At 43.9% G+C, this 27,936-nt stretch overlaps 2 long non-coding RNA genes across 4 annotated transcripts; one reads left to right on the top strand and one right to left on the bottom strand.

The window, feature by feature from the left end:
* Window positions 1-1,249: 1,249 nt before the first annotated feature.
* On the top strand, window positions 1,250-20,761 carry LOC106022534. Of its 3 annotated transcripts, none has more exons than XR_005869862.1 (4): window positions 1,250-1,393; window positions 12,374-12,501; window positions 14,334-14,383; window positions 17,700-20,761. It is a non-coding gene; the product is annotated as an uncharacterized LOC106022534 (long non-coding RNA). The 3 variants fall into 3 exon arrangements; XR_005869863.1 differs by lacking the exon at window positions 1,250-1,393 and adding an exon at window positions 4,180-7,036; XR_005869864.1 differs by lacking the exon at window positions 1,250-1,393 and adding an exon at window positions 7,154-7,252.
* LOC121133125 lies at window positions 13,757-17,726 on the bottom strand. Its single transcript, XR_005869865.1, has 3 exons — window positions 17,601-17,726; window positions 15,188-15,268; window positions 13,757-14,051 (listed from the first exon to the last, which is right to left on the bottom strand). It is a non-coding gene; the product is annotated as an uncharacterized LOC121133125 (long non-coding RNA).
* Window positions 20,762-27,936: the final 7,175 nt, after the last annotated feature.

Below are 27,936 nucleotides of genomic sequence, written 5' to 3'. Positions count from 1 at the left end.
CGCTTCCAGCTTCTGACCGCAGCCAAAATGTCCTGCTTCCTGGCTCCTCATTTTCGGTCTGTTTTCGTCATACTTAATAATAATAACTGATCCTTGCAGTGTTAAGACCTCAGTTGAAACGATCCGGTGAGCTCCTGCCTTGTTTCTTGCTTTGAAATGTAATCTCAACTACTCAACATATTTTATTAGCTCTGCTCTCCAAGCTGCAGGAGACCAAAGCTACTTTTGTGCTGGGTTTTGCCTTCTTTCTTGCCCAGAACGTGCGTTGTGCGCGAATATACACATGCGCTCGTGCGTGAACACAAACACACGCGCGCGCGCGCTCTCTTGCTCTCTCGCGCGCGCGTGCACACACTCACACACACACACACACACAGGAAGGGAGGGAGGGAGGAAGGAGAGAGAGAGAGAGAGAGAGAGAGAGAGAGAGAGAGAGAGAGAGAGAGAGAGAGAGAGAGAGAGAGAGAGAGAGAGAGAGAGAGAACTCAGCAAGAAAGAAAAAAGAAGAGAGAAGAGGCAGGGATGCCTCGCAAATAGCAGAGACTTGGGGCTCAGGCTCATCCCCCGCGTGGGGGAGCGAGAGTCGGGGTGGGCGGGGGCAGCAGCCCACCGACCGCAGCCGCTTTGGCCTGGGAGCCGGCGGCCCGGGTGGGGACGCGAGGATGCCCCGCGGGCCCCTGCACTTGTCTGACACAAATCAGGCAGACTAGGCTCCGGGAACGAAGTAAAAGTTCCGGATGCTTGAAGGCCCTGAGTAGCCACCTTGCCCGAGCGAGACGCTGGCCGGTGCAGCGGCCTCCGGGGCCGGCAGAACTGGGATGAAGCCCTCGCAGGGGGTCCTGCGGTGCGAGCTTTTGTACCGCCCCGCCTAGGCCAGTCGGGAGCTGACGCACCCGCTCCCCAGAGACGCTGGGGGCGTCGCACTGCAGCTGGGTGGGGAGCAATTTATTCCTGGCGGTCACATCCCACCCCATCTTCTGTTACTCCACCCTACCCCTCCCATCCCTCCACCTCTTCCTCCTCCTCTTCCACCAACGCCCGCACTATCTTCTGATTCCCTTTCTCCTCACCCTCTGTTCTCCCTCTCTCCCTTTCTTTTCCGCTCTCCCTTTCCCCTCCCCCACTCTTACATGTCCCTCCGCCTCCTCCGAATAACCAAGCTTTTGCCTCTAAAAGTCACGAGGGAGAGAGAGAGAGAGAGAGAGAGAGAGAGAGAGAGAGAGAGAGAGAGAGAGAGAGAGAGAGAGAGAGAGAGAGAGAGAGAGAGAGAGAGAGAGAGAGAGAGAGAGAGAGAGAGAGGCCTGCGAAGACTGGAAGACAGGAGGGAATCTGGTACATCTGGGAGTGGAAACTTGATGCTTCTGGGCCAAGATTTGCCAAGGCCTCGCTGAAGGTGAGTACTCTGGGTGCCCGAGGAGTTCCCACTTGGAAGGCTCCAAACCCCGCCCAAATCTGAGAGACCCGCGGTAGTCAAACAGCGGTTAAATCTGGGCTGGTGTGAGGGTCGGAGAAGGACTACACCCTAAGTGTCCCCGGCCAAGTGGGTGCCCTAGCCTGCCTCGCAGCTCCTAGCTCGGGCTCTTGCCCAGGGCTGCTTCCCAGCCTGCCTGGGGAATCCACGACGGCTGCGCCTTCCAGCGCCGACCTTCCCGCAGCTCCCCTCCTAACAAACCCGCGTTCAAGGGAGGCTTTGGCGTCAGGAAGTAAGAAAGTCAGCCTCTGGGACCCTGAAAAGGGAAAGTTTGGCCAGGCGGGCACTCTCTAGTGCTACCGTTCCCTCGAACCTAACCTGGGATGCCCAGGTAGGCAGAATATTGTTATTTTCCCTTTTAAAAGGAATGACTTTAACGAAAATTCGTATGTAGTCAAAAAGATTATTGGATCACTATGACTGATCAGCTGCTGCTGACCTACCAATAAGCGTTTTTAAATACACACGTACATTCATGCGTGCCCCCTACACGCAAACACACTCGGGGGGCTATGAGTAATGAGTCAGACAGCTCTAAGTTACCAAGAATTAAGAGGGAATCTGAAGAGCTTTTAAAATGCTATGCGCATATGCTCCATTTGAGTGCAGATTCGGGGGAGGGCACTGAAGGAGCATTCGTTGGCTGGGCATTTTCTCCGTGCCTGTGTGTTGTGCGTGTTGTCAGCTGGCTCTGGTTTCTAAGCACTGAGTGTTGCCAAAGGCTGGGGCCAGCATCCACCATCCACCTCGGCACCCTAGCGGCAGAACAGGACTCATTTGTTTGGTGCAGAGCGGTGAGGACCTGGAAGAGGCTGGAGTGTAGTTAGGTCGGCCCCCTGCCATCTATTACACCTGCGGCAGATGGTTCAAGTGGCAGAGAGGTTTTGTTTGCCAGGATCAAGAAGGGAGGAGGAGGAGATTCAGCCTCGCCCCACTCAAAAGAAGTACCGTAAAGAGCCAGAGAAATGAAAGAAGCCCCACGTCCATGCCATCAAAAGCAACAATACTGTCCCCTCCCCTGAGTCATTCTGGGCAGTTAGTGACCTTGATGCCTAGTCCCAACAGAAACCACGGCAGAATTTTACTAATATATTTTTGATCAAATGTTTTCTACACACACACACACACACACACACACACACGCACACGCACACACGCACGTTCTTAGAGGCACACAGGTGTCCTTGGAGCTGAAGGGAATGCCACTCAAAACTCAGGAAGTCCCTTCTCTTCACTGAGACTGCGAACTCACACAGAAAGACCCCTCCCCAGACAGCCGGCTAGCTGCGATTTCAGCAGCCTTCGAATGCATCTATCTCATTTTCACAGAGTGCCATTCCTTTCTGATCAGTATTCTCATCCTGCATCCTTCTCTTCATGTTGCTCGGCAAGCAGGGAAAGAAGTAAGCACACCCTCCCTGGTGTCAGCAGAGCACGGGCAGATGCGACAAAGAGCAAGAGCGCCCGTAGTCCATGAAGCTCAGTCTGTTTCCAATTGTTTAATTCTCCCCTGAAGCCCAGAGTGGAGACAGAGTTATGCACCAAACACCAGAACACAGCAGGACCCTGTCTCTACCCCTGCTCCACACAAGTCACTGGAATCACAGGCATCTATGTTTTAGAGCAAACGTTTTCATGTTTCTTGGGAGGTGAATTATTATGCTGACCTAATTCTCTGTCATAAGTCAAGGAAATTTCCTCTGCCCGGGGTATACTATGCTTACTTGTTGGGATGGTTGGTATGTAGCTGCAGAGAAATTTCACCATTTTGGAGAATTCTACTTTTTTTTGTATTTTTCATATTAAGGCCAAATAATGTTTAGAGTTCTACCAAAGACAATGAAACAAGAATCCGTTCTAGTTTTGGTTTGGAGGTCACAAATAAGACACATTCTAAAACTCACACACAGAAAGGGGAAAACAAAACAAAACAAAACAAAAAAACAAAACCACACTGCCATTTTCCAAGATGCTCTCATTGCCTGAAGAACCCTATGAACTGGGTTTCTCTAACTGGTTACTTACATGCACCATGTAATTTAATTGTTCTGCAATCATTTGCCTTTCTTAGGAGGGTTTTCATTTTCCAAGGAGAAATTTTAATATACAACAAGCTATAAGGCTCATTGAGAAAAATATAAGACTAGTGCTGTCTTTTATTCAGAATTAGTAATATGAATTTACTCACACATCATACAAATTACTAAGGGTCTGTTCTAAGGCGTGAGTCCATATATTACCAAACCTGCTCCTATCCACTTGCAGGAAAATTAGAACAAGAAAACTGCAATTATAAAAATGAGCTAGGTCTTCTTGAACTTTTGAGAGTTTTTTTTAATAAAAAAGAAATAGAAAGACAACTGTTTCGAAACCTGCTTTTAGGAATACTAAGAGCATCCTGTGTTATTTAAAGAAAAAAGAAATTAGCAAACTTTTACAATTCTAAAGAATGAAGACAAATCATTTAGCCCAACCAACATTTCTCCTCCTCCCCTTTTCTGATCTAAACATGTTAGGCCCTGGTTCCAACCAGTGTTCTAAAGCTAACAACAAGAATTTCCAATATGAACTCATGGCCTTTGAATTAAAAGGCGAATTTATTGTGTTTTTTTTTTAAAAAAAACAACCTGGGGTTTGACAACAAACGACATTTTAAACTGAAGCCTCAAAGACTCCAACTAGTTCAAATGCTGCGGTGTTAAAGGGAAGGAATCTGCCTTAATATTTGGATAGGTCAGTCCCAAATCACAGTAAGATTTCAGAGGCCCCTGCCTGCTCAGAACCTGGCACAAGAAGGGGAAATGTGTAGGGTAAGAGGGGATGCTGGGTCCCCTCCCTCCTCCACTCAAGGCTGGACACCTTACATCACATGCTTTCATATGAAATGGCTGTTTGGTTTTTACAGAAAAGGCTCGCGAGACAAAATCTAGAATATGCAAATTGTATGCAGACACACTATATAAAATACATATACATACATACACACACATATACATATATATACTTTAACATATCTACTTTGATACACACGCAGTCATGTGGGGGGCAATTTAGGTCTCAGAAACATCGCCATCATTTCAAGTTTGTCTTTGCTTGAGGAATGAATAAGATTATAATCCTTAAAGAAAAGAAAGATACCAAATGTTTTCTGGATGCAGTGCAATGAGGTAAAGCCATCCAGCATCCAGAAGGGCTCAACCAATTTACAGGCCTAAGGAGGTGCCAGGCATTTTTAAAGACACAGTCTTCAATTGGCGCTGAAGTAGGTGTGGTGGTGAAGAGGACTGTAGTATAAGCCCAAGTAAATTAGGATTTCGACATTTGTTTGCGGCTCATAAAACCAAAGGATTGTGATCAACTGCATTGGTAGGTCCTCCCTAGGGTTCCCAGAAGAAAGGGTGTTTGACTGGAAGGTTATGTGTGTTGCCTGTGTGCTCAGGCCCCTTCTGCAGCCCCTAGAGCCCCCTAGAAACTATAGCTCTGCCTTCCCTGGTGCAGAAATGGCTATAGAGGTCCCAGGAGCCTTAAAAACAAAGCCCTTGAAGCTCCCCAAGTGCAGCGAATTCAGGTTCTTCAGGTCAGGGCCGCCCCGACGGCCCAAGCGAGGTGCTCCTGGGGCCAGTAGGTGTCGCTGTTTCCCTGCTGGCAGAAGCCTGGAGCCCGACGTTGGCCCCTAGCACCACTCAGTTTTCTGCCCCGGGTGCTTTCCCAGACTCCTCTGAGCTCTAGGGTTGTGGCCGCTCCCAAATTGTGTTTCCCCCTAAACCCTACCCTGGCTCACCTGGCCAAGGCCGCAGCGACAGTGGTTGGCCTAAGGGAAAATCTATGGAGAGAAAAAGGAGAGGCGAATTTGGAGGGGCCAAAAGGCAGCCCCTACGGAATAGGCTAAAAACCTGCTTCATCTGCCACCCGTGCTCCTTTCTCCTCACAGACCGAGGGTGGCAAGGGTCTATGGGGAGCACCCTGGTAAAACCCCAAATTTGAAGAATTCAGACACGGTTTTACTTTGCCTGAAAATAACAAGAGGTTCAAAACTAGCTTCGCGGGACTTAGTCACAGAAAGAGTTTTCATGTCCTTGTCTCAAAAGACAAGGAAGGAGGTGTGTGGGGCCGCGCAGAACGCTAGGCCTGGACCACGAGCTGCCTATGTTTTTGCCCACATGCCTGTGCGCAGTGTCGGGTGAAGACACTGGCCAACCTTTGCTCTGGCCCTGAAAGGAAGATCTGAAGTACCCTAGTCTCCCCCACCGCCCTCCCTAAAGCATTGCTTACTGAGCATTAATATCCGTTGGATAGGGCTAGCCCATCTTTGCAATCTGTATTAAAATTCTAGGTATTGAGAATTCTGCTCCTTTATTTGGCGTCCTGCGGGCCCCTGGCTCTGGCTCAGTATACCATAAGCGTTCTTTTTGTGTCGGGGGAGGGGGCATTTGGCTTGCAGATTCCAAGAGAAACACTTAACAATGGTTACATCCTATAGATGGCTGGAGATTTTATTACGATCCGGGTTTCTTTGCATAGGGACCCCACTTCTCTGGAGGAGAAGGTAGCTGGGGGAGCCGGTATGAAACACCCTACATTCAGTCTTGGGCAGTCGCAAGAGGTGCTGGGGAGGTGGAATTAGCTTTGTATTGAATGCGAGTCTAAAAATAATATCTGCGGTCAAGAGTTGGCTGTAATTTTGTAGAGACCCTTACTGCTGGGTTTTGTGTAAAAGTAAAACACTCGCAAAGTGGAAAACCATAGCAAATATAAAACTAGAAGGCAGGGGGAAACTTCTCACTTAAAGTGCCAAGTATATTGGGATAATTTTCTGTAATGTCTAGGCTGAGGCATTTCCCTCTCAGGACCGGCAGCGCAAGAGGCTGCCTATTCAAAGAGAGGCTGACTTTTTAGCCAGAGTTGGCAAATATCTTCATTAAATGTCACGCCCTTTGCTGTTTCATAAAATTGACTCCTTCCTTTAAAGTCTTCTATCTGCTATACAATTTTAAATAATCATTTCTGGTCGAGACAGCAGATTTATCTCTGGGGGTGGGGTAGGACGAACACGTGTCTAATTGTAGGTTGTGAAGTTCAGTGAGGTGGTATTTTTAGCTTCTAATGCTCAAATTCATATATTTGGATGTTTCTTCCCGCCTCACCCTTTCTGTTTTCCCCCTGATCCACTCAACCCTTTCTCTCATTTTCCGCTCTTTTTTTTTTTTTTTTTTGCCTCTGTCTTCCTTCTCCTCTCTACAGCGCCTCTCGCCCTTCCCTTTCAGTCTTCTCTTTCTCGTCCCTTTTCTTTCTCTTTCCCGCTCGCCCCCTTTCTTGTATAATTTATTGTCTGATTCTATCAGTCAAGTTAATATGAAACTAGCAAGAGGGAGGCCCACCAGCCTTATCTGGCCCTCTCCCCGGAGCGCTTATGCGACTTTAGGGAGCTGTCGGTCGCTGTCGGGTTATGGATCACGTGGCTGGTCCTAGGTGCAGAGCACTCTGCTGGTGAAAGAGTTGGGGTCCGGGGCTTATTCAAATACCGCCCGCTGCTGCTGTGATTCGCAGGGACTCGGCCTCCATATGGTAATGCGGGGCGGGGGGTGGGGTAGAGGGAGGCGCAGAGGGGAGGGGAGGAGAGGATGGGGGTGAGGGCGGGAGGGAGGGGGCTCCGACACCGCGCGCTCTGCTGCCGTGCTGGGACAGAGCACCCGGACCCGCGGCAGCGGCGACAGCGGCGCTAGGCACCCTCTACTGCAACACCCATCAAGCCAGGAAGCCACCAAGCCACGGGCCCTCGGGGTAAGCCACAGCGCGCACACCGCAGCGATGGTGAAGTCAATGAGGGAGATTAGAAACAGAAAAGATTACAGAGAGATCAGAGATAAGAGGTGTACCTCTCTCTGTCCCTTGTCACACAGAGCGCGTGCACATGCATCTGTACCCACATGCATGTTCGGACAGCGAGACACTCCACAGTCCCTGCTACTTCCACCTAAATACAGGCACCGACACTGCCCTGCAACGTGGCCAGTGTGTTTGTCCTGCTCCTGCATAAAAGCGGGCAGGTATGTGCTGGTGTCCAGGCATGAATAAACAGCCACACACAATTGAATTGCAGTCAAACTCAGACATTCAGCCTGCTGAATTGATTCATTCGGCCCGGTGCCCCCCCACCCCAACCGGAATTCTGTAACCAGTTATGGAATTCTGCAATTATTCATAAAATGTGCTGAAATTTTACCTCAGGAAACTTGCTATATATGGCAAGGTAAGGGTGAACCTGGTGGATGGATGTGTTTCCATTTTTTAATGTTTTACGCATAGCCATCTGACCACTTTTTATTGGGTGACATAGCATATGAGCACTTTCATGTAAGCTTGGAAAAACTGTAGCCAGAGGTAAGGCTGGAAAATGCCATAAGAATTAAGGGTACTGAAAATGGATGCTAGAGAGTGCAACATGAAAGATGGCATATGTAGGCTTGAGAAGCCAGGGGATGAATGTGAATATTTATACACAAAGGCCATTGGGGAGGGCTGAGTCCTGCCTTGAGTATCTGTGCAGGTAAGTCATTCATAAGAAAACTAATTACCTGTGCATGTACTCGGACTTGTTTAATTGAAAACGCTGCATGTGTGCACATTTTCTGTTCCTTGTGGTTATGCGATTATGGATTGGGTCCTTTTTTTGCACGATAGTATTAGGGGATGTTAATATATAATTTAAATATACATATATTCAATAGTCATTGTGCTGAGTAGCCATACTGCCAAGAAGGAAAAATTCTATCGTATAAACAGGATTAGTATAGCTTGAAATCCAACTCAAGGCCTGTATATTTTAAGGGACATCAACTGGGTTAATAGAGTTAGCTGTTTTGTTTGTGTGTTTTCACTTCAAAGTATGGAATTAAGGATGCTTTTCAATCAAGATAACGTGTTTCCATCCAGATTGAGATAAAATAAAGCTCAGTACATTTTAAATGCAGCAGACACGATACAACATACAACATGGTTAAAAATGTCTTCCTTGCAGAAGGCTGTCCATTGCTGTGTCTACACATTTCAAAATAGATTTTCTTTTTTGCAAGAAATGCTAGCAAGCAATGGGTGGTGAATACCACATTCCCTCAGTTAATCAGCACAGTTCTTTAGTGATCTGGGATCCCTTCACTCACGAGTACTTTTCTCAAATGTATTGGCTCCAACCTGTGTTTCTACTAATAGGAACTTAATCAGAGAATCAAACTTTGAGCCTCAGAACGGTAGGCATTATAGTCAAGGGAGGGGTACGTAAAGAAAGAAAAATAAATAAACGTGTTCTTTTATGATCAAACTAGGATATTCTCCAGTTGGCATTGTATACATAACATATTTCTAATACATATGCATATTTCTAATCTTAAGTAAACAAAAGAAGGGAGGCAACTGTGAACATAATCTAGCTAGAGATAGCAGCAGACATTAGCAAAAAAAAAAAGACTGACAGAAAGGACAACAGAGGCAGATAGACATATAAAACAGGAAGAAAAAAAGGAGGGGGAGGGGAAATAACAAAAACCGTAGAACCAGAAATTTTCAAGGAATTTTTTAAAAATGCAAATATATCTTTACATATGCATCAGTATTAAAAATACTACACGCTGGACCCAAGGGGAGCTGGAGCAGGAGGAGGAGGAAGAGGACGAGGAAAGGTGGAGGAGGAGGAGGAGGAGGAGGAGGAGGAAAGTATGGAGGCGCCGCGGAGCCCTGATTATGCATGGGCCGGAGCTGCCTCCTCTAACCTGTTCTCGGAGCAGGGCAGCGGCGGTCCTCAGCCGCCCACAGAACAGGAGCCGAAACAACCGTTCCCGAAGGCTACAGCGTTTATTTTTCTCTTTTGGGGGATTTTGGCGGTTGTTTCAGGGGCTAGCCAACTGGCCCCTTTAATTAAAAGCTTCAATAAAAGGCGATCGCTCCAGGAATGCACCCTCTCCTCTTCGCGCAGGATTTGCATATTTTTTAATGCCCTAATTTCCTTGATGTATGTAAATGTAGCCGGACGTAGAGGGAGACAGGGAGCTGACGTCAATGGACGTGACCTCGCAGCTAAACCTTGAACGTGAAGCCGGGATGGGGGAAAACACGGAGCGGCAGCCGGTGGAGCCCGAAAGCCTGTGTAGCTGTATCTCTCGGTGGCCGAGCCCGAGCCCGAGGTGCCAAGGGCGCCCTTGCCAGTCCCAGGGGAGGACAAGCCACTGCCTCGTTTCTGCCCGCGGCGGTTGCCAGCCTCGCCACTCTTCCCGCCGCGTACGCAGACTCTATTTCTGCACCTCCAGCCCCACCAAACACAAGTTCTTGTCTTTCCCCAGGAAAAAGAAAGAAACAAACAAACAGACGCACACACCTAAAACAGCAAACCAAAACCAACAGATAACAAACAGAAGGAATCCCAAGTTGTTTTAGAACAACGCTCGGGTCGCTTGTCAGAAAGAAGATTGAGAATGGAACATGGTTATTTTTTTCCCTCTCCACCAGAAGAGGAGAGGGAGACAACAGATGCCAGGAAGGTGTTCCTAAAACACGATCTGCTACACATGTTCCCAGTAGGGAGAGGTAAATTGCTCAGGCAAATGGTGAGGGTTTCTCTTTTTGGTACCTGTTTACCTGTCAACAGATTGTGCGTGTTAGCTTCATTGACAACAATGCCAGGAGCGAGCATTTTGCTGTAGTGGGAATGACATGCGTGCATACGCGCGCTCGTGTGTGTGTGTGTGTGTGTGTGTGTGTGCCTGTGTGTGCGCGTGCGCGCGCGCGCGTGTGTGTTGGAGGGTGCTTAGACTGGTGAGCACAGAGAGACGACTTGGGACAGAGACCAACCAGTCTTTGCATGGCCAAGTCTGGTGACTTAGCTGGCCAGTTGTCCCGCTAAGGCTGCGGGGCTGGGGCTCGAGTTCCCCACTTAGAAGAGATAAGCCTAAAAGGCCTTCCCCTGGACAGCCAGGCCCTTGCGATCGCATTGTCTGAAGAAGGGGACTTGAGGTGGGAACCATCCTCTTGGTTGCAGCTTGGATTAGGCCTGGTGTGTTCTTCTAAGAGCTCAGCTGCTTCTGCGTGGAGGCAGCGGCCCTGGGAGATCGCGAGGTCTTCAGGCTGGGCTCGCGTGTGCCCGCGCACCGGGCGGGGACCGCTGGCACCTCCCAGGGCACACTCGCCTCCGAGCCGCGAGGGTTTGGTCCTCGATCCCAGCTGAGCTAAGGGCACAAACCTGCCAGCAGGCTAGGAAGAGGCGCTAGAGGCCGCGGTGTCAGCTTCCCAAGGCTGCCTTTTCTGATTCCGCCTCGCAGCCCAGCTTTGTTTTCCTGACCTGCTGGCGGCCACTCGGCCGCGTGCCTGAGAGGGGAGCGTGTGCGTGTGCGCGGGGCCGTGCGTGTGCGCGGAGGCTGCGTGCGCGCGCGGCGGGCGGGGACCCTCCCGCCAAGGACAAGCTTGGCTGACTGTCCTCAGGCTGCATTTGGCGGGAAAGCTGGGGGCCGGCGGCGGGGCCGGGCACCCGCAGCTCTCAGGACAGCCTCTACTCCTTCCCCGGCCACATTTACAGACGGGCGGCCGTCGAATTTTTACAGAGCACCACGCACTCCTCGCCCTGGGTCGTGCAGCCTCCAACTACCGCCCCGGGGCTCCTAGGTATCCCCCGCCAAGGCTGCCTCCAGCTCCGGTCGAGCAAATAGGCCCAAGGGAGCAGACTGCCCTCACCGGGACAGATTCCTGCACCGCCTCCCCCTCCTCCCATGCGCCCGCACCCCTGACCGCCTCCTGCTGGTACTGCAGGAAACCCACCTTCCCTGGAAGCTCCCACCTTTCCCTCTACACACCCCAGCCCCTCCTCCTGCATCTCAGCCTCTCTGGCATGCGCGCGCGCACGCACACACACACACACACACACACACACACACACACACACACACACCTTTTCTTCCTTCGCAACCATTATCACGCTTGCCTGGTACCCTTTGAATAAAACTGGAGTTTAGAGAAGAAAAATCCTCATAATGTATTCCTTGTCTTTAGCGAACACACTAACAATCAGAAGGGGGAAGGGGGCTTGAACCAAAAGACCTTTCTTGAAAAAAAAAAAAGAAACTATGTAAGTCAAAAGGTCATCCTCCAAGTTTGTAAATAAAATTGCAAAAGGGAACCCCGAAAGAAAGGAAAGGAAAGGAGGAAAGGAACCAGAAATGCCCACAAGTTAATAAAAATGGTGCACAGGGAAAACAAGACAGGGAGATTCTTTTTAAAATGTGTCTAAGAAATTAAGAGGAGAAAAGCTGGGGGAAAGAGAAAAAAGAAGAAATAAAAGGTAGGAAAGGCAAAATAAGTTTCCAAAGAAATGTGTGCTTTGCAACCTACAATAGGAAAATGTAGCCATTGCCCTCCTTCAGACGAGACATTTCTAATTTGTTCCGTCTGTCAGGAGGGGACTATGAGAGGTTTGGGTGCAAATTCATTATCTCTGGCAACGCAGAACGTAGTGTGGGGACTGAAAAAGACCGTGGCAATGGATGAACAATGGGGCCTCAGTTCATCAGTAACAAAAGCAGTGGGGAAATCGGTTGAGTTTCAGAGCACGTCCTCCTCGGCAGAGGGGGCTGGACTAGACCTTGGACAGCCCCCCCAAAAACTTGCCGAGCCTAGCACACACCACTTCACTCTGCTCTCCGAGGCTCAGGGAGCAAGTGCTTGAGTGGGGGGAAAGTTGGCTTTTTCCCCCTCTTTGGTCTTTTGCGCCCTTCTCTCTCCCTCAGAAGAGAAGGGCAGTGCAAACTATTTTAGACACAATCAAGGAAGAATTGCCCACCAAGCGGAATTGAGCGGCAGTTTTAAATGTACTAAGAGAAGACTGATCTGGAAAAAAAATTATTTTTCCCTTCTTTTTTGGAGACGCCTAAAGGAGCCTGTTCGTGTGCTGTTCCACGTTCTGCTGTGACTGGATCTTGTCTTCTACCCGGAGCTTCGATTTCGGTTCGGCTGGATTTGGGGGACAACACTGCCTGGCGCAGGGACATCAAGTGAGTATATTGAGTGCGTGAAGGCTTGCAAGCTCTGCAAGGCTGCGCCAGGCCCGCAAGTGCTGGTAGTTGTCCGGTACCCACACCAAGAGCCGGGCAAGGGCCGCTCCGAGGGCCAGTCCGGGGCTTTGCTTCAACTAATTGATTGTGTATCTCCAAAGCCAGACCTGTTGATCTAGTGAGTTGTCCGAGCCAGGACGGTTAATTATCCTTCGGACTGACCCCTAAACGCAGAGAAATGCCAGGAAAAATTCGCGCAGAAAGAAATTTTGTATGTAAATTTGTGGTGTTGGTAGCGGGACCTCTCTTACATGTAGTGCTAAATACAACGTGCTTTGCGTTTTTGAATTCTGGGCTCTTATTTTAATAATTTGCCTATTTTGGATCACCCCAAAGTTTCAGTTACTTGGCACTGAAGCCACTGTCTGATTATATCCTGGTGGAAAACTTGTACACTAGGTAACTGCATCTCGTATTTTTTTTTTTTTTTCTCTTCTCTGCTTTCTGGATTTTGGAGAGCAGAGGCTACTTTACAGAGCTATCCGGAGTTTAGCTTTAGCCAAACCGCAACCTTCACGGTTAGTTACTGGGCCTTGGAGCTATTCAGCTTCAGACACCTCTGGAATTGGAGCAAAGCTTGTTCTTCGTTTGCTTAGAGCCCAAATTCAAGTGAAGGCAAGACCTTCTTTCGGTGGTGAGGGACTATCTGCAGAAAATGCTGGGCGAGGAGAACCATAGCAATGTATTTTTGCATTAGGGTCTGCGGCGTTTTTCTCTTGCAAATGTGCCGGCGGTGCTTGAATGGAGTACTGTCTGAAGGGGTCAGGGCAATTGAGTGTTATTGATCAGAAGTTAGACCCTAAGCCCTGTCAAGTCACGGCCACGGCCGTGGGGTGGGGGTGGGGGTTTAGAGCTGTGGCTGCTTTGGGCCCACAAGGATGAAGTCAGACCTTTTTCTTCCTCTCTCGGTGCCCGCACCTGTCCACCACCTCTATTTACACCTTGGTACCAGTAACTAGGGCGATGGCAAGAAAGAACCACTGTAGTCAGCATAATTGAACCTGTGCAGTACTTTCATTTTGTAAAAACAACAGCTCCACCCCTCCAGTCCTAAATAATAGTAAGCATCAAAAAATCATTTTAAAAAACCCAACCTATTTTCGGGAGTATGTAAGGCTTCCTAATATTGGGTTGTGGGGGTGGGGATGGGGGAAGGGTATAAAAATCCACCACTTTGCAGCAATCAGGGTTTACATTATTCATTGATTTACTGAAGGAAAGAGCCAATCAGGAGCCTTAGATATGAATGCACATCTCACTGAGCTGTGTGGCCTTACAGTAAACTATTTGCATCTTTCTAATGGATTAGACATTTATCCTGGGATTCCCATTGTTTGAAAGGCCAGGAAATCCAGTCCCTTAAACATTTAGAAAATAAGACTTTGTTCCAGACTTAAAATCCTTGCATGGTGGGGTTCTCTCTTCTCTTTTGTATGGCAGGTTACAAGGTTCAAATCCCTAATGTTTCTTAAGTCTCTCTTCTTTCCAAGCTAAAAATAAAAGGAGAAAGAAAAATTAATTTCCCAAACCCCTCTAGATCCTGCATATTTTGCATTCCCATTATCATGCATGTCTCCATTTAAATGCAAATTAGCATATTTAACCCTGTGGGTGCTAAGGCCCAAGATACACAGTACTGGTGTTTTATAGAATCTTTTGGTATTTTAAGGAATCACAGTAATTGTAATATTTTAAATGTAATCTATATATTCTGATATATGTACATAAGTATATATAAACTGTGGTCATTTGTTTTATTGCCTATTTTTCAGATGACACTTCAAAGAAGCATAAAATGAATAGACTATTCAATCAAACAAAGGTAACTTAAAATTTTTTATTTGAAAAATATGACTTATTTATAAATCCAAAATAGTGTATTGTTTACTGGTGGACAGGCCTGCAGTGTATTGCATATTTCCCCTTGCAACAAATAGAATTCCAGAAACATCTAAGTTTCAGTGTGTTTGGTTGTTTCTCCTGTAGGAGCCTTTGTGAATATGTATTAGTATATACATATATGTATATTCATAAGGCATAATATAAATATAACATGCAATGGCCTATAAGAAAGAAGTTCATTTTCAGAAGAAAGAGTAATATACTTTTATTATAATGTAAGCCAGTTAAGTACATTACTTGAACCATGGACATTGCTATAAAAAATGGCTTTTCATAGAGACAATAGTGTTAGTGACCGTATTAATAAACTACAGTTTGTACACCTGTAATTCTTACAAGTCAAATATTTAAAAAGAGTTGGTGTTAGGCCAGTTCTTTATGTATTCTACGTTAATGTAAATATGATTTAGAGATGTAATAAGCCAAATGTATTTGAATTAATTAAATAGCATAATTCTGACCCAAACATAGTGGAATTCATAACTTTTTACTTTTAAACAGCAGAGATTTTGTATTCACAAGTGAACCAGGTTGTTTGAATCATGTTTCAGAAATCTGGGGACCTATAACAACATCCAAAATAAGCATGGCAACCCCATCCTAGCCTCCCAGGCACTAAGGAGAATTTAGTGGAGAACAAGCAGGCAGGCTGTTTGAACTGAAGACATCCTTCAGTTCTCTGACTCTGTATCTCATCCAGACAGCTTTTTAAAAGCAAAAATACCTGACTTAAAAGTGTGGTTGTCGAGGGCTGCTCTTCACACGTGCCATTGTCGATTCCTTGGAGCTGTGTAATTGCAGCATACTGTGGGGTGTATACAATAATACATATAATAAGCCATGCTGCAAACCTCGGCAATAGTACAAACAATCAGGGACTCAATGTTAAATCTTAGTGCATCTCATTTTCTTCCGTGAGCCTGAGAGGTTGATAGAAAAATAAAATATTTAATTGGCTACATGACTAATGAGCAGACTGCCCATAATCCTCATCTTGGCTCATTTCACTTATTGGAGTTCCCATGATGAATCTGTTGTTAATACCAAGCATGGCGACCAGTCTTAGAGCAGACAGCATCTTCTGTAGTTCCTATGGCAGAAGCATTCAAACATTCAATGTGTTAACTCTCATTGTAGATGCTGTTTCTAAAAATGCACTTATTGTTAAGTATGGGAATATAGTCATAATAATTTTCAAGTTCAAAAAAATGTGAGGATAATAGACACCCACCCACAGATAAATATATAGCTTGCTCTCTCACACCTAGAAACAAACGAAGCAAACGGTATTCTAAAAATATTCTTGATTTCTTGGGCTTTGACTTACAGAGTTGAGTACATTTGATCATTTGTTCGATTTGTGTAATACCTGCCAGTTCACTAATTGCTCTGCTGCTAGTTCTTGGAAAGCAATGCCACAGTGCTCTTTAATCTTCCAAGCTCCAAAGCTCATCAGGGTTTTAGGTGATGTCAGAAGTGGCGTGTGCCTCAGTGAGTTGTTCATGTTGTGAAAATATGGAACAAAAATTCCAAGAATGTGTTTTTAAAATTGGATTGTAGTTTAAATGTGCATTTTATATCTGGCTTGTTGTTCATGATTTAATAAGGAATATAGATGAGTTCTTTCCATCTCTTAGTCTTTTCTATATAGCCAGTAAAAGAATGCATACCACAAAAGTAAACAAGTTAATACAAGGACAGATTGGCATCTCTGTTACTCTGCCATATCTTAGTTGGTGTGATATTGTGTTTAAACTCTTCACTGGAGATTTTCCTACTATTAAAAAAAAACAAACTTGTCAGTCTCTTTTACAGGGTATATATTTGTGTGCTCTGTATGTGCTTGAGTAAGCCTGTTCTCATTCATGTCTTAAATGAACAAATTAGTGAATTCCAAATATGAAATTGTTTAGTCATTGGGGAAAATAGACACATTATGGAATTGAGAATACCCTGGTGGTGTGTGCAATGGATATTAAGAACTATTAATTCTCTTTTAGCATGTAACTTAAAGAATAGTAACACCACCAAAAACAATTCGTAATTTTGAATAATACTTCATAAAGTTTACCCAGGGAGAAAAATGTCTCTCATGTAGATTACCATGGGTGTTTTGTTGAGAGGCTTTGATATTAATAGATGTGCCAGGCAGATCATCTATTATAAAGGATAGAAAAGAAAAGGACTCTTGGAAGTGATTTTAAAGTCACACTTTAAAAACTTCTAAGACAATAATGGAGATAGTTAATTTATTACATTCTTCTTCTAGATAGAAAAGAAATATGAGTGGGTGGGGCCAGGGAAGGTGAGGTGGTACCACATTTCACATCCAGATGTTTTATTTGCATTTTCAGGAGACTATAATTTTGTCATCATTTTATAAGCAAGTCTAGAACATTTTTTTCGGGTATGAAAACTGATGTTTAAAACAGTAGACAAAGGCTCAGCATTTTTACCACAGCAGAGTTGTGTACAACATTAGGAACTATTGCTGCAATGTTTACCTGTGCTGCATTCTAACTCACATACCCTTTATATGCAATCATTAAAAAAAAAAGATGAAGCTCGTCTGCTTAGATCAGTTTGAATTTACAGAACAAAATGCGTTGCCCTATCACCATGGCACACAGATACAAAACATGACTGATCTGTGAAGCCATTAAAGACACAACACCAAACCAAATTGTCAATGTAATCACACATCGACTCACTGCGTAATCATACAGATCTGATTCCCAGCCCCAGAAAGCTAGGCCCTGCTTTAAGCAATAGTAAAGTGCCTTCCATCTGCCTGCCTATGCAATCTGCCAGAAGAGAAATGCAGGCAAAGATGTTCCCCAGACCTGAAATGCTTTTATCTGTCCTTAGAGAGAGATTTCCTCCAGTCTTTGGATATTAGAGCGATCTACACTAGCGCCGAGGAGGTAAAAGGCCGCGGGTTGCTTTTCCAGGAACAGTCGGTAGATGAAATGTGGATGGAGAAAATAGGGCAGAGCTGCTGCGCCTCCACCACCGCTGCTGCAGCCACCGCCGCAGCCTCTGCTCCTCCTGACAGCAGGCGTGGTGGGGGCAGTTGGCTGATCACTGATGCATATCAATAACCGTGTACTTGAGATTTCTCATGACATCATCATTACCTTGGTCTCCCGCGGTCTCAAACCTTTGACCTTGCCGGGCTGGTCCACAATTTGGCAGTGAAAGCCCCTCCAATGATGGCCCTTTTCTCCTTCTTTCAGACCGGGGGCGGCAGTACTCCGCAAGACAGCATCTTCTCCCCAGCCTAGAAGTCCTGAGAAATCGAGGATCTCCCCCTAAAACATTCACATACAAGATATGGGCAATCAAGCTGCCAGCACTTGGTAAAAAGCTCATGACGATCCGGCGCAGATTTTTGAATCAGCTGTCACTTCTATAGAATGGGATTTTCCCTCTCTTCCTCTCTAACCAGCTCTGGAAACTGCCAAGGCTTTAAACGTCTCAGTAGAGGAAGGCTAAAGAATCTTAACGTGAGAACGAAGCAATTTACAATGCAAATAGAGGCCGGTGAAGGGACGGACGCTGCAGCTCAGAGGAACAGCTTGCTGCACCTTAGTCGCTGGTTCTCATTTTCTGATATTAATAGATGAATTGTTGGCTAACGCTGCTGGAGATTACTTCCTGGAAGGGGAAAAAAGTTTGGAATAAACTCTGAACGCAACAGATCTTATTTGGATGTTTTAGCCGCACTCACTCAGACAGAAACCAGGTCATGTTTGCATGAAAAGAGGAATTCTTAAACTCGGCAAATATCCTGGAGGACTACACTTGTGTAGATCCCAGAGTGGAGCCGGATCTGGAGTGCAGCCAGAGGAAGACTTCCTGTGAGGGAAGCGAGTTGTTATCTTTGGTTATCTAGCTGTATGAGTGTATTGGTCTTCATAAAGCTAGATAACCGAAAGTAAAAACTCCTTCAAGATCACCGAGGAGCGGCCCAGAATGAAAGCCTACATCCAAGAGACAGTAAAGGCCAGAAAGGTCAGGAATGCTTATTGAATCTAACTTTTTTTCTTATGATTAACAGTGGGATGCAAGGGAATTTAGTGACACACATAATGACATCTAAAGGGGCCAGGTTTTGAGAGGGGCTGTACAACTGGAGAGGAGAATTGTGTGGCTTTTATGGGTGAAGATGCATGGACTGCCTATATTGTTCTATTTTGGAGCAAACGTTTGCATATGAGAAATGTTTTTCTTAGAAAGCTGTTTTAGTGATGCCTGATACCTCGTTTAAAAATGATTCCATAATTATGTAGATTTGGGCAGTTCCCTTCTGAGGTCCCTCCCTCAAGTTTGAAGCTTGTGCTTGGAAACTTTCTCTGTATTTGGAGGCTGTACATTAAATTCTATGAAGTTAGACTTTCAGTAAAGCTTATTTTGGAAGGTTAATAATTTATATCTCCCGAGGACTTAGAGCTAGCAGGGAAAATGGGGGGGGGCGTCTGATTTTTATTCTTCTATTCAAAATACAAGGACAGATGCTTCTCTGTTCCAAGAGGGTTTCCTTGAGGAAGTTACTGAAGCAGAAAGACATGATGGAGACGAGATCGCCTCCCCTCTTGTCAAAGTGTTAAAAAAATGTTCTGTCTTACTCTGTGCCTAGCATTGGAAATGAAAGTGACATTTACGCCACAACCCACGTGTGCGCCTCCTCTCTTTTTGTTTAAGGATGATCAGGTCTATCCAGGAAACAGCTCTGGCATCCCAAACTGAAATAATTAGGACGTATATAGACCTGACAAAAATGGAAAGGGGGTGGGGAACCCGAGGGTCTGTCTTGCCTAATTGATTCCGCTGAACGGAAAGCGGGAGATGTGAACCGCAGGACGCTCCGATTCCCACGCTCGGGGGCAAGTGGTGAAGCCTGGCCCGCAGCCTATGACAGACAGCCCTGTTGGGGGGCAGGGGCATGAAAAAAACCATCAAGCACACACACCATACTCATCTCCATCGCTTAAGAAAGTAAAGGCTTTTCCCACCCACAGCCATCTGCAGCCTCCCAAATGGCAACACCAACTGGTTGGTAGCTACCGCGTACTGTTTCTGTTAATTTTTAAGCCACTGTTTAACCTGGCCATCATTAAATTTGGCTTTCTTCTTTGGTTGAAAATTTCATTATTTAAGGAAAGCAAGTGGAAAGGGATGTCAAGGGCATCCCTCCGAGAAACTCTCAGCCGAAGGGTAGGGCTTTTTGATCACCTTTTGGCTTTTGTTTTGGCTGTGCTATATTTTAAAGTCGTGCGTGGTAACACTCATTCCAGCTTAGTTCATAGGGCTGTTTACTTCTTTATGTGACACAGGAACTTGGCCTACTTATGCTAATCTGCATTCTGGAAATAAAGCTATAAAGTCATCAGTAGAAAGTTGGTTAAAATCACAATGTGTTTAAAACTTGTTTTTAGGATAGTCTCCGCAGGATGTGTGCTACACCTTCTTCTTTTTCTTCTTTTATCTAAAAGTATCTAGTCCTAGCATAAACTTTGAGGTTTTGGAGAAATCCATTGTAAGGCTTTTCTGAAATTCCTTACATTTTGTTCCATGCTATCAGGCAAACATTTGTGTGGGCATTTGCACATAAACACAACCATTGCAATAAAAAATTGTCCAAAATTGCCCGTTATCTTCCACAAAGCCTAAATTACTGACACTCCCAAATACACATTTTTTCTGCAGGGATATACAGTGCATTTTTCTTTATCACTTCAACTTCTTATAAGGTTGAGACTGGGAAGGCCTGGAAAGCCACTGTTAGCTTCACATAAAAAATGCTGAGAGACTTTAATAACACAAATTCTCTATTTGGCTGCTGAACACGTGCCAAAGTTTTACTACTGTAGTGACTGTTGAGAAGACCCGTGTTTGTTTACCTTTGAAGCACTGTTTGTGCAAACAAGCTCTCATTGTAAAGTGCCTGTGTTTCTTTCATTTGCCCCAAGTCCAGGGGTGCTATTTACCTAGAACCATTGTCTACTACAATTAACATTTACATTACAAAGTGTGTGGTTTTCTTTCTCAAGGAGGTTCAATTAAGGCAATAAGATGTTTGCTGGGGAAACCTATTGTTTACTCAAAGCCCTCAATGGAGTCAAGTTACTCAAGTTTTTGCCTACATCTTGGTCGTTTATGTAAATATGTTAACTCTAACACCTAAGGAAAATAAACAATATTAAAATTATGTGTTTGCCATTGTCATATCAAACTTGCTTTGTATCACACTAATGTTACATAACTTATCGATCAATAAAAATACATTTCAATGTTATTTTCATTTTATTTTTTGCTGTTCCACTGCTCTTGCTACAACATGTCCCAAATTTTCTTTTTTCTATTACACATCAAACTTCTGACATTTTGTTTTATTTGTGTGTGTTGAAAGAGGTACCATATCTGAGCATGAGTCAAGATAATCTCTACAGTGACCTTATTATAAGGTGATTTTTTTTGAAATCTGAAATATTCCTAAGGCATGCACATTTAAGTCAAAAGAAGTGTAAATATCAGTTAAGTAGTTCTTTGAAAGCTAGTTTTAGCATTGGCAGAAACCGGATCGAGTTTATTTAGCATACCCCTGCATTGTAAAACAGTTGGAGTGAAGTTGCAGGTTGCGTGAGTATGCATGTTAACTAGTGGGAACCAAGGCAGTCTTTGTGACAGGGAAGCAGCAGATTTCTGTGCAAGGCCAATGTTAAAAAGGCAGCTGAATTTAACACCATCTGGAAGAAAAGATCCCTTCACGACTTTCTCACACCGTCAGACAAAACTAGTGTCTCTTGTTCCGAGCCCTTGTCTATGCAACCATACAATACTGAGTCATTATACTTTTGCTGAGAGAAAATTTGAGAACACAATATGGGTAACCAGTGAATGGCCAAGTTCCATTGTGCCCGTCTAAGTCGATTGAAATCTACGTCTAGAGCTATGAATGGTTGTATTGTTTTCCTCACCAGGACTGTACTAAATGTCAGCACAGTGTAAAGAAAAACTTGAAGTCTGCAAATAACTTACCAGATCTCAATTATAATATTTTCCCACACTAGAACTAATATCATTGCAAGGGGCTACATTGCAGAAAATACGAAAAGAGATGAGAAGAAATAAAAGAGTTCATTACGAACTTATTTTATCTATATAAACATTTTAATTTTCTGATTTGAAGTTTATGGTGCAGGCCTAGTTGAGGAATGGAGTTCATTACTTGGATGCTGAAGTTACAAAAATGCTTCTTGTGCAATTAAAATAGATTAAGAACAAATTCTCACCTCTACCTGAAACTAATTATGCATAAATGGACTCCACTTGGATTTCATTGCTATAGTTCTGCTTAGTATTGTTAGTGTGACTCTAACTTAAATTTTGCTTTAAGTTTTAGCATCCTACTCTTTCAGAGTTTGCCACTATGATTGACATTGTAAATGAACACTGTAGAAATATATTTGCCAATACACACAGGAGTAGACTGGTGGATTATAGTGCCCTCAAAATATGTTTTCTATCTATAGTTTCTAATTTGTTTTTACATATGGATATCAATCAGTTATCTTCAAGGTTAATGTTCACATGTTCTATTTGATTATAAACAGTTAGAAAAGGGTAACAAAACAATTCAGAAAGAGTAAGAGAAGCCAATTGTGTATATTTTATTAAGATGTCTATTTTAAATACAATTGACTTTGCAATTTTGTTATTGTGTCACTAAGTGTCACATAGTTCTTAATGTGTAAGTGCAAAACAATGAGTAATTGCTGTTTTGCTGAATAATACATCTGAGTTGCCAATGTCAAAGGTATTGTTTTGTGTATTCCCAAACAGGAACATTAGCTGCTGTTTTTGACACTTAGAACCTTTTCAGGAAATTCTGAGAAAGAGAATGATAAAATAATACCTTTAAAAGTAAATGTAAAGCTACAAGCAACTTATTTTCCTTGTCTTATTTTGTGATACTAGAAATTAGCAATGAAAAGTCAGTCATTCAATAATCAAATTATAGAGCATATAACATTAAACACAGATAAAAATCCAACACAGAAACAAAAATGGAAATTGAATAGAAGTTAAAACACAGATACATAGGAAGACTTCTATAATACCTTGGCAAAATATGCATGGGTATAATATTAGTGTCTTTCCCTCACTGAAGTAACTATGAATATGCATGGGTATAATATTAGTGTCTTTCCCTCACTGAAGTAACTATGAATATGCATGGGTATAATATTAGTGTCTTTCCCTCACTGAAGTAACTATGGATATGCATGGGTATAATATTAGTGTCTTTCCTTCACTGAAGTAACTATGGATATGCATGGGTATAATATTAGTGTCTTTCCCTCATTGAAGTAACTAGGAATATGCATGGGTATAATATTAGTGTCTTTCCCTCACTGAAGTAACTATGGATATGCATGGGTATAATATTAGTGTCTTTCCCTCACTGAAGTAACTATGGATATGCATGGGTATAATATTAGTGTCTTTCCCTCACTGAAGTAACTATGGATATGCATGGGTATAATATTAGTGTCCTTCCCTCACTGAAGTAACTAGGAATATGCATGGGTATAATATTAGTGTCCTTCCCTCACTGAAGTAACTAGGAATATGCATGGGTATAATATTAGTGTCTTTCCCTCACTGAAGTAACTAGGAATATGCATGGATATAATGAGATAGCTACATTATTTACTTTCAAAATACAATATTTTTCAAAATAGCTCAAGTCTTCTTAAAGCATTGCATTTTGTATTATTTTTACTCTTCATGTTTATTTTTAAAATTAAAATGATTTTCTTACTTGGAAATATGTAAAATTCTAATTTGATTTTGTGTTGTTTGATGAAAATATAAAAATCATTTAAATAATGAGATGAATGAATACATTTCAAGATCAAAACCCTTCCTATTCATAGACTACATAAACATTTTAGAGTAGCTCATCATTTTAAGAATGTTGCTTTTAAAAAAGTCTTCTTTTGTTACTGTGTCTAAACAGGGGTATGGAGATATGACTCATTGGTTAAGAGCACTTGTTGCTCTTCCAGAGGACCCAGGTTCAATTTTAAGCACCCACATGACAGTTCACAACCTTCTGTAATTCCAGCTCCAGGAAACCTGATGTTTTCTTCTGATTTCTTTGGGCACCAAGCACAGATGTGGTTCTCAGACAAGCATGCTTGCAAACAAGCACACAAGCAAAACAGTCATACACATAACATAAAATAAAAGTAAATGAAGTGACTAGACAATGGACAATGAATGAAAGACATCTAGGGATTTTCCTATGGGTAACATGTCTGTGGAAAATGCCATTGTGACTTAAGAATATATTGATACACACACACACACACACTATATATATATATATATATATATATATATATATATATATAGAGAGAGAGAGAGAGAGAGAGAGAGAGAGGTTCTCTGTGTAGTTCTGGTTGCCCTGTAACTTATTCAGCAGAGTAGGTTGACCTGCAATTTAGAGATCCCCCTGCTTCTGCCTCCTGACTTCTGGCATCAAAGGCATGCACTACCATCCATGGAGTTCATTACGTATATCTCTGTGACCTACATTTACTTAAATTTGCTAAAGTAAACACACAGTGTTGTGTTGCTTCCGGGTAGGTGGACTCTGGGCGGTGATGCTGAGACCTGCAACAAAGAGCAAGTCTTCCTTTCGATTAAGAACCGGGAGCAGAGTTGTTGAGTGAAAGATGTTTGTAATACTGAGCCAATTGTCTTACCAGCACAGTAGCTTGAGACTCTTAAATAGACCTTACAGCATTGGAGCATGTAAGACAGTTCTTCAGTGTCTCTGGATTAATGGATGGCTTTGTTATCCTGTTACTCTGCACCCCCACCCCTGCCAAGTTAAACAAGCTACTGCAGAAATTCACTCCCTTTTGCCTAGAGAACCCATTTCACCTCTTCTGGGGATTGTTCGACTTTCCTGTGGGATTAATCCTAAAATGGTGAATGGAAATGCAAGTATATAGTTGTCATTTCTGCTAAGGAATATATCTGCCTGCTCTCAATCGGGCCTCAGGCGGGAGTTAGTGTGCTTCTTTAGAAAGGTGATAGCCATCTTTTGAGGTAGAAACATGTGGCTTTCTGCTTTGCAGCCAAGTGCCAGACCACGGGGGGTAGAGTTTAAAAAGTGCAGATAATCGACTTTATACATAGAAATAGGGACTTCTGAGCCATATCTGTTCAAAGGGAAGCACATCCCTGTGCTTGGTGGTTTGACTTGGTCCTAGCGAGACGTCTGCACAACGCAGTCTAGAGATCTAAAAATAGCCAGGCTTCTTTCCGCAAGGTGCTCGGTGTGGGCGGTCTGCAGAGCAGACGGCAGGCTGTGACTGGCTGCCCAAGTGGCTGGGCCAGGCGGTGGCAGTGGCTGAGGCTGCGGGTCTGCCGCTGGGCATCACAAGGCCCTCAGCGCAGGCCAACAGCCGGAGTCCTGGCTCAGCTGCCGCGGCTCGCGGCGGGCGACAGAAAGCGGGCGTCTGATTGGTGTTTCCCGGGAGACCGGCTGCCCGAGCTGGGAGAGCTGGTGCGCCGGCGCGCGCGCTCCCGACTGGCGCGCGCCCGGGAGGCTGGGCGCGCGCCGCGGCGCGGGCGGCGGGGTGGGAGGCTGAGGACTCTGCGGGGCTGTGTCGCCCAGGCCGCCCCTCCTCTGCCTGGCGCGCGCTGAGTGCATCCCGGAGGGCTGTGGAATGTGATTTGCCTGTCCCTTGGCTGGGTACCAGCGTCCTGGCCTGCCGGTGCCTCTCCAGTCGGCATTTGCTTAGGAATCCTGAGTTTGCGGATGGGGTGGCGTTGAGGGTTAGTCTGGTTTGGTCTCTGTCAGCCAGGTGTTTTCTACCTCACTGTCTCAGAGACCCTTCCTTAACTGGTCTTTACCGTTATCAGTGGTTTAGGGGTTCTCTTCTGAGCTTTTCTAGCTCCGCCCAGGTTTTATTGGTTTCTTTCTTTCTTTCTTTCTTTCTTTCTTTCTTTCTTTCTTTCTTTCTTTCTTTCTTTCTTTCTTTCTTTCTTTCTTTCTTTTCTTCCTTCCTTCCTTCTTCTTTCTTTCGGAAATAGTTCAGGTTTAATGATGATGTTCCCTCTCCCTCCTCTTTATACTGTTTGTTTTTTTCTTTTTAAGCCAATGAGTTGCTGCTAACAGAAAAGGATTTCCCCATCCCCCCACATGAAAACTCCTGGTGCGGGGTGTTCTTGAACTTGAGTCCAAGGGGACATTCACTTGGTCTCTAGGAATCGGACCCACCTATCCTCCTATGGTCCACCGGCAGCTCGGGGCATCTTCACTCCAACAGATTTGCTGGAATTATTAATCTTCTTGTTGGGTGGATACAGTAGAACTTGCTCAGAGATTACTTTAAAAAAAAGATCTGGGTCTTAAGCACTTACTAAAGCCAGTTAATAACATCATGCATGGACATTTAAACTTGTTGTAAGTTGCAGACGGGATTAAGGGGAAGTCACGCTGTGCGCAGCTAATGATACCATCTTAACTCTAACTGGCCTAAATCCACCACCTCTGGCTCATGTCCGGGTCTTAGGCCCTTCAATGAGCCTAGAAAAGAGGGAGCCCTCCGATGAGAGAACTGGGCAGAAACCTTAGTAGCATCTTTAGTTCTTACTTCAGGTGACAGTCAATTACTCAGGGAGGCTATGCTGGGTCTTGCTGCTGGAATGGACATGATCACCAGGAGAACGTCCTTGCTATCCCGGGGTTGCGCATACATGCGATAATAATGACACTCTCTGAAGGGTATTGGCCAACATGTAGACTATTTTTTTACTTTATTAACCACAGGTGTGTAAGGCTGTTGGTTGGTCAGGCGAGTTTTCTAGTTTCCAAAGTTGGTGACTTTCTAGTTACTGGTCTATTTGTATTGCCAAGGCCAATTGCTTTCTGGTCTACTTTGAAAAAGTAGTTCAGCTCAGTATTTCACAGGTAAATTTCTCAGAGCATTACTAACAACCTCTTGTCATAAGCTTCAAACTGATTGCTGTTTTAAAGGAGTTTGTGACTACTTTGTGACAGGGCCAATTAGAAATAACCCTGGGAAAATGTTTCACAAATGCTGCGTTATTAAAACACCTAATGATACCGATCTGGTTCTGTTATTAAGTAGCTGTCTGGCAGATTTCTTGTGTTTATGGGTTTCTTTTAATAGTCATCTGCCTTGGGAAAACAAGTTATCAGGATAATGTTAACTGTAGCTTAGTTCTGAACTTTTTTTTGTATTTAAACCCATATATGACAAGGTTAAATGTTTATGTCTTTTATCATTAACAGCTAGTGTGAGATCGAAAATAACTTTACTTACTGATCACTGTAAAAACTGGTGAAAACCTGCAAATTGATGGCTAAGAACTCACTCGAGATGAATGAGGGTTGTGTGGAAAAGGGATCAAAACAGCAAACTAACAATACTTTCTACTAATTAGGTTACAAGAAACAAAATGCAGAATATGAATCATATGCTTCTTAAATCTTTGTCTTTTAGAGAAAAAATTCCACCAAATGTATGTGAATAAAATTTATTAGAATATATGAATTAATGACATACATGATAAGAAATATTTTCACTAAATAAATATCTCAAACAGTTTATATGTTTATCAAGCCCATTCTAATGGGAAAAAGTCTATAATCTATTTGGAATTAATGCCTCCATGGAGACAATAACAGATTTAATATCATTGAAATTCAGATTCAACCAACTAGCTTCTTGTGAAGGCTAAATTTCTTGTATAGTAATAATAAAGATGTACTTAGTTCTTATTTTTAATTCAGTGAGTATTATGAAGGAACATGAAACAGTTGCATAATTATAACTGTACTGAGGAGAAGCCGCATGATAGGTCTTAGGCCTTATATTTTCAAAAGCAAGTATTTTATAGACACTAGTTGTTTAAAATACTTTAGCTTATTATATTATCCTTAAATGCATGCTGTACATGCAATGTTAAATTATCACTGACTGGCACTAGTCATCTGAAGTTGACAGTGTAGAGTAGTATGTGGGATAGCTTGAAAACTGTTCAAGAGCTTTAAATATGAAGCTATAGCCATGACTAAATGATGGAAAGTTGGTTTGAAAAGAGTAAGAAAAAATATCTTTTTGAATCACTATCTCACTTTGTAGCTCATGATGGCCTGCAATTCAATATGGAACCTATCTTGGCCTCAAACAGAAATCTTCCTGTCTCAGCCTGAAGTGATGGAATTATGTGTGTCAGCCACCGTTCCCAAATAAAAGCAGACAAAAGACAAGTCTTTATCCTCAGTGTTTGTGGTTGATGCCTCTTGAATGACTTTAATAGTGAAAATATCTAAACAGCAAGGAAATAGGAGTCAACAAATTAACATTTGTATTGCTTTATAAAATGACTCTGCACTATTTGTGCACATTTAAGTTAATACAA

Source organism: Mesocricetus auratus, unplaced genomic scaffold, assembly GCF_017639785.1.
Source record: "Mesocricetus auratus isolate SY011 unplaced genomic scaffold, BCM_Maur_2.0 Super-Scaffold_100020, whole genome shotgun sequence".
In the NCBI taxonomy this organism is placed as follows: Eukaryota; Metazoa; Chordata; class Mammalia; order Rodentia; family Cricetidae; genus Mesocricetus; species Mesocricetus auratus.
Note: the sequence above shows the minus strand (reverse complement) of the source record. Positions and strands in the feature narration are given on the sequence as shown.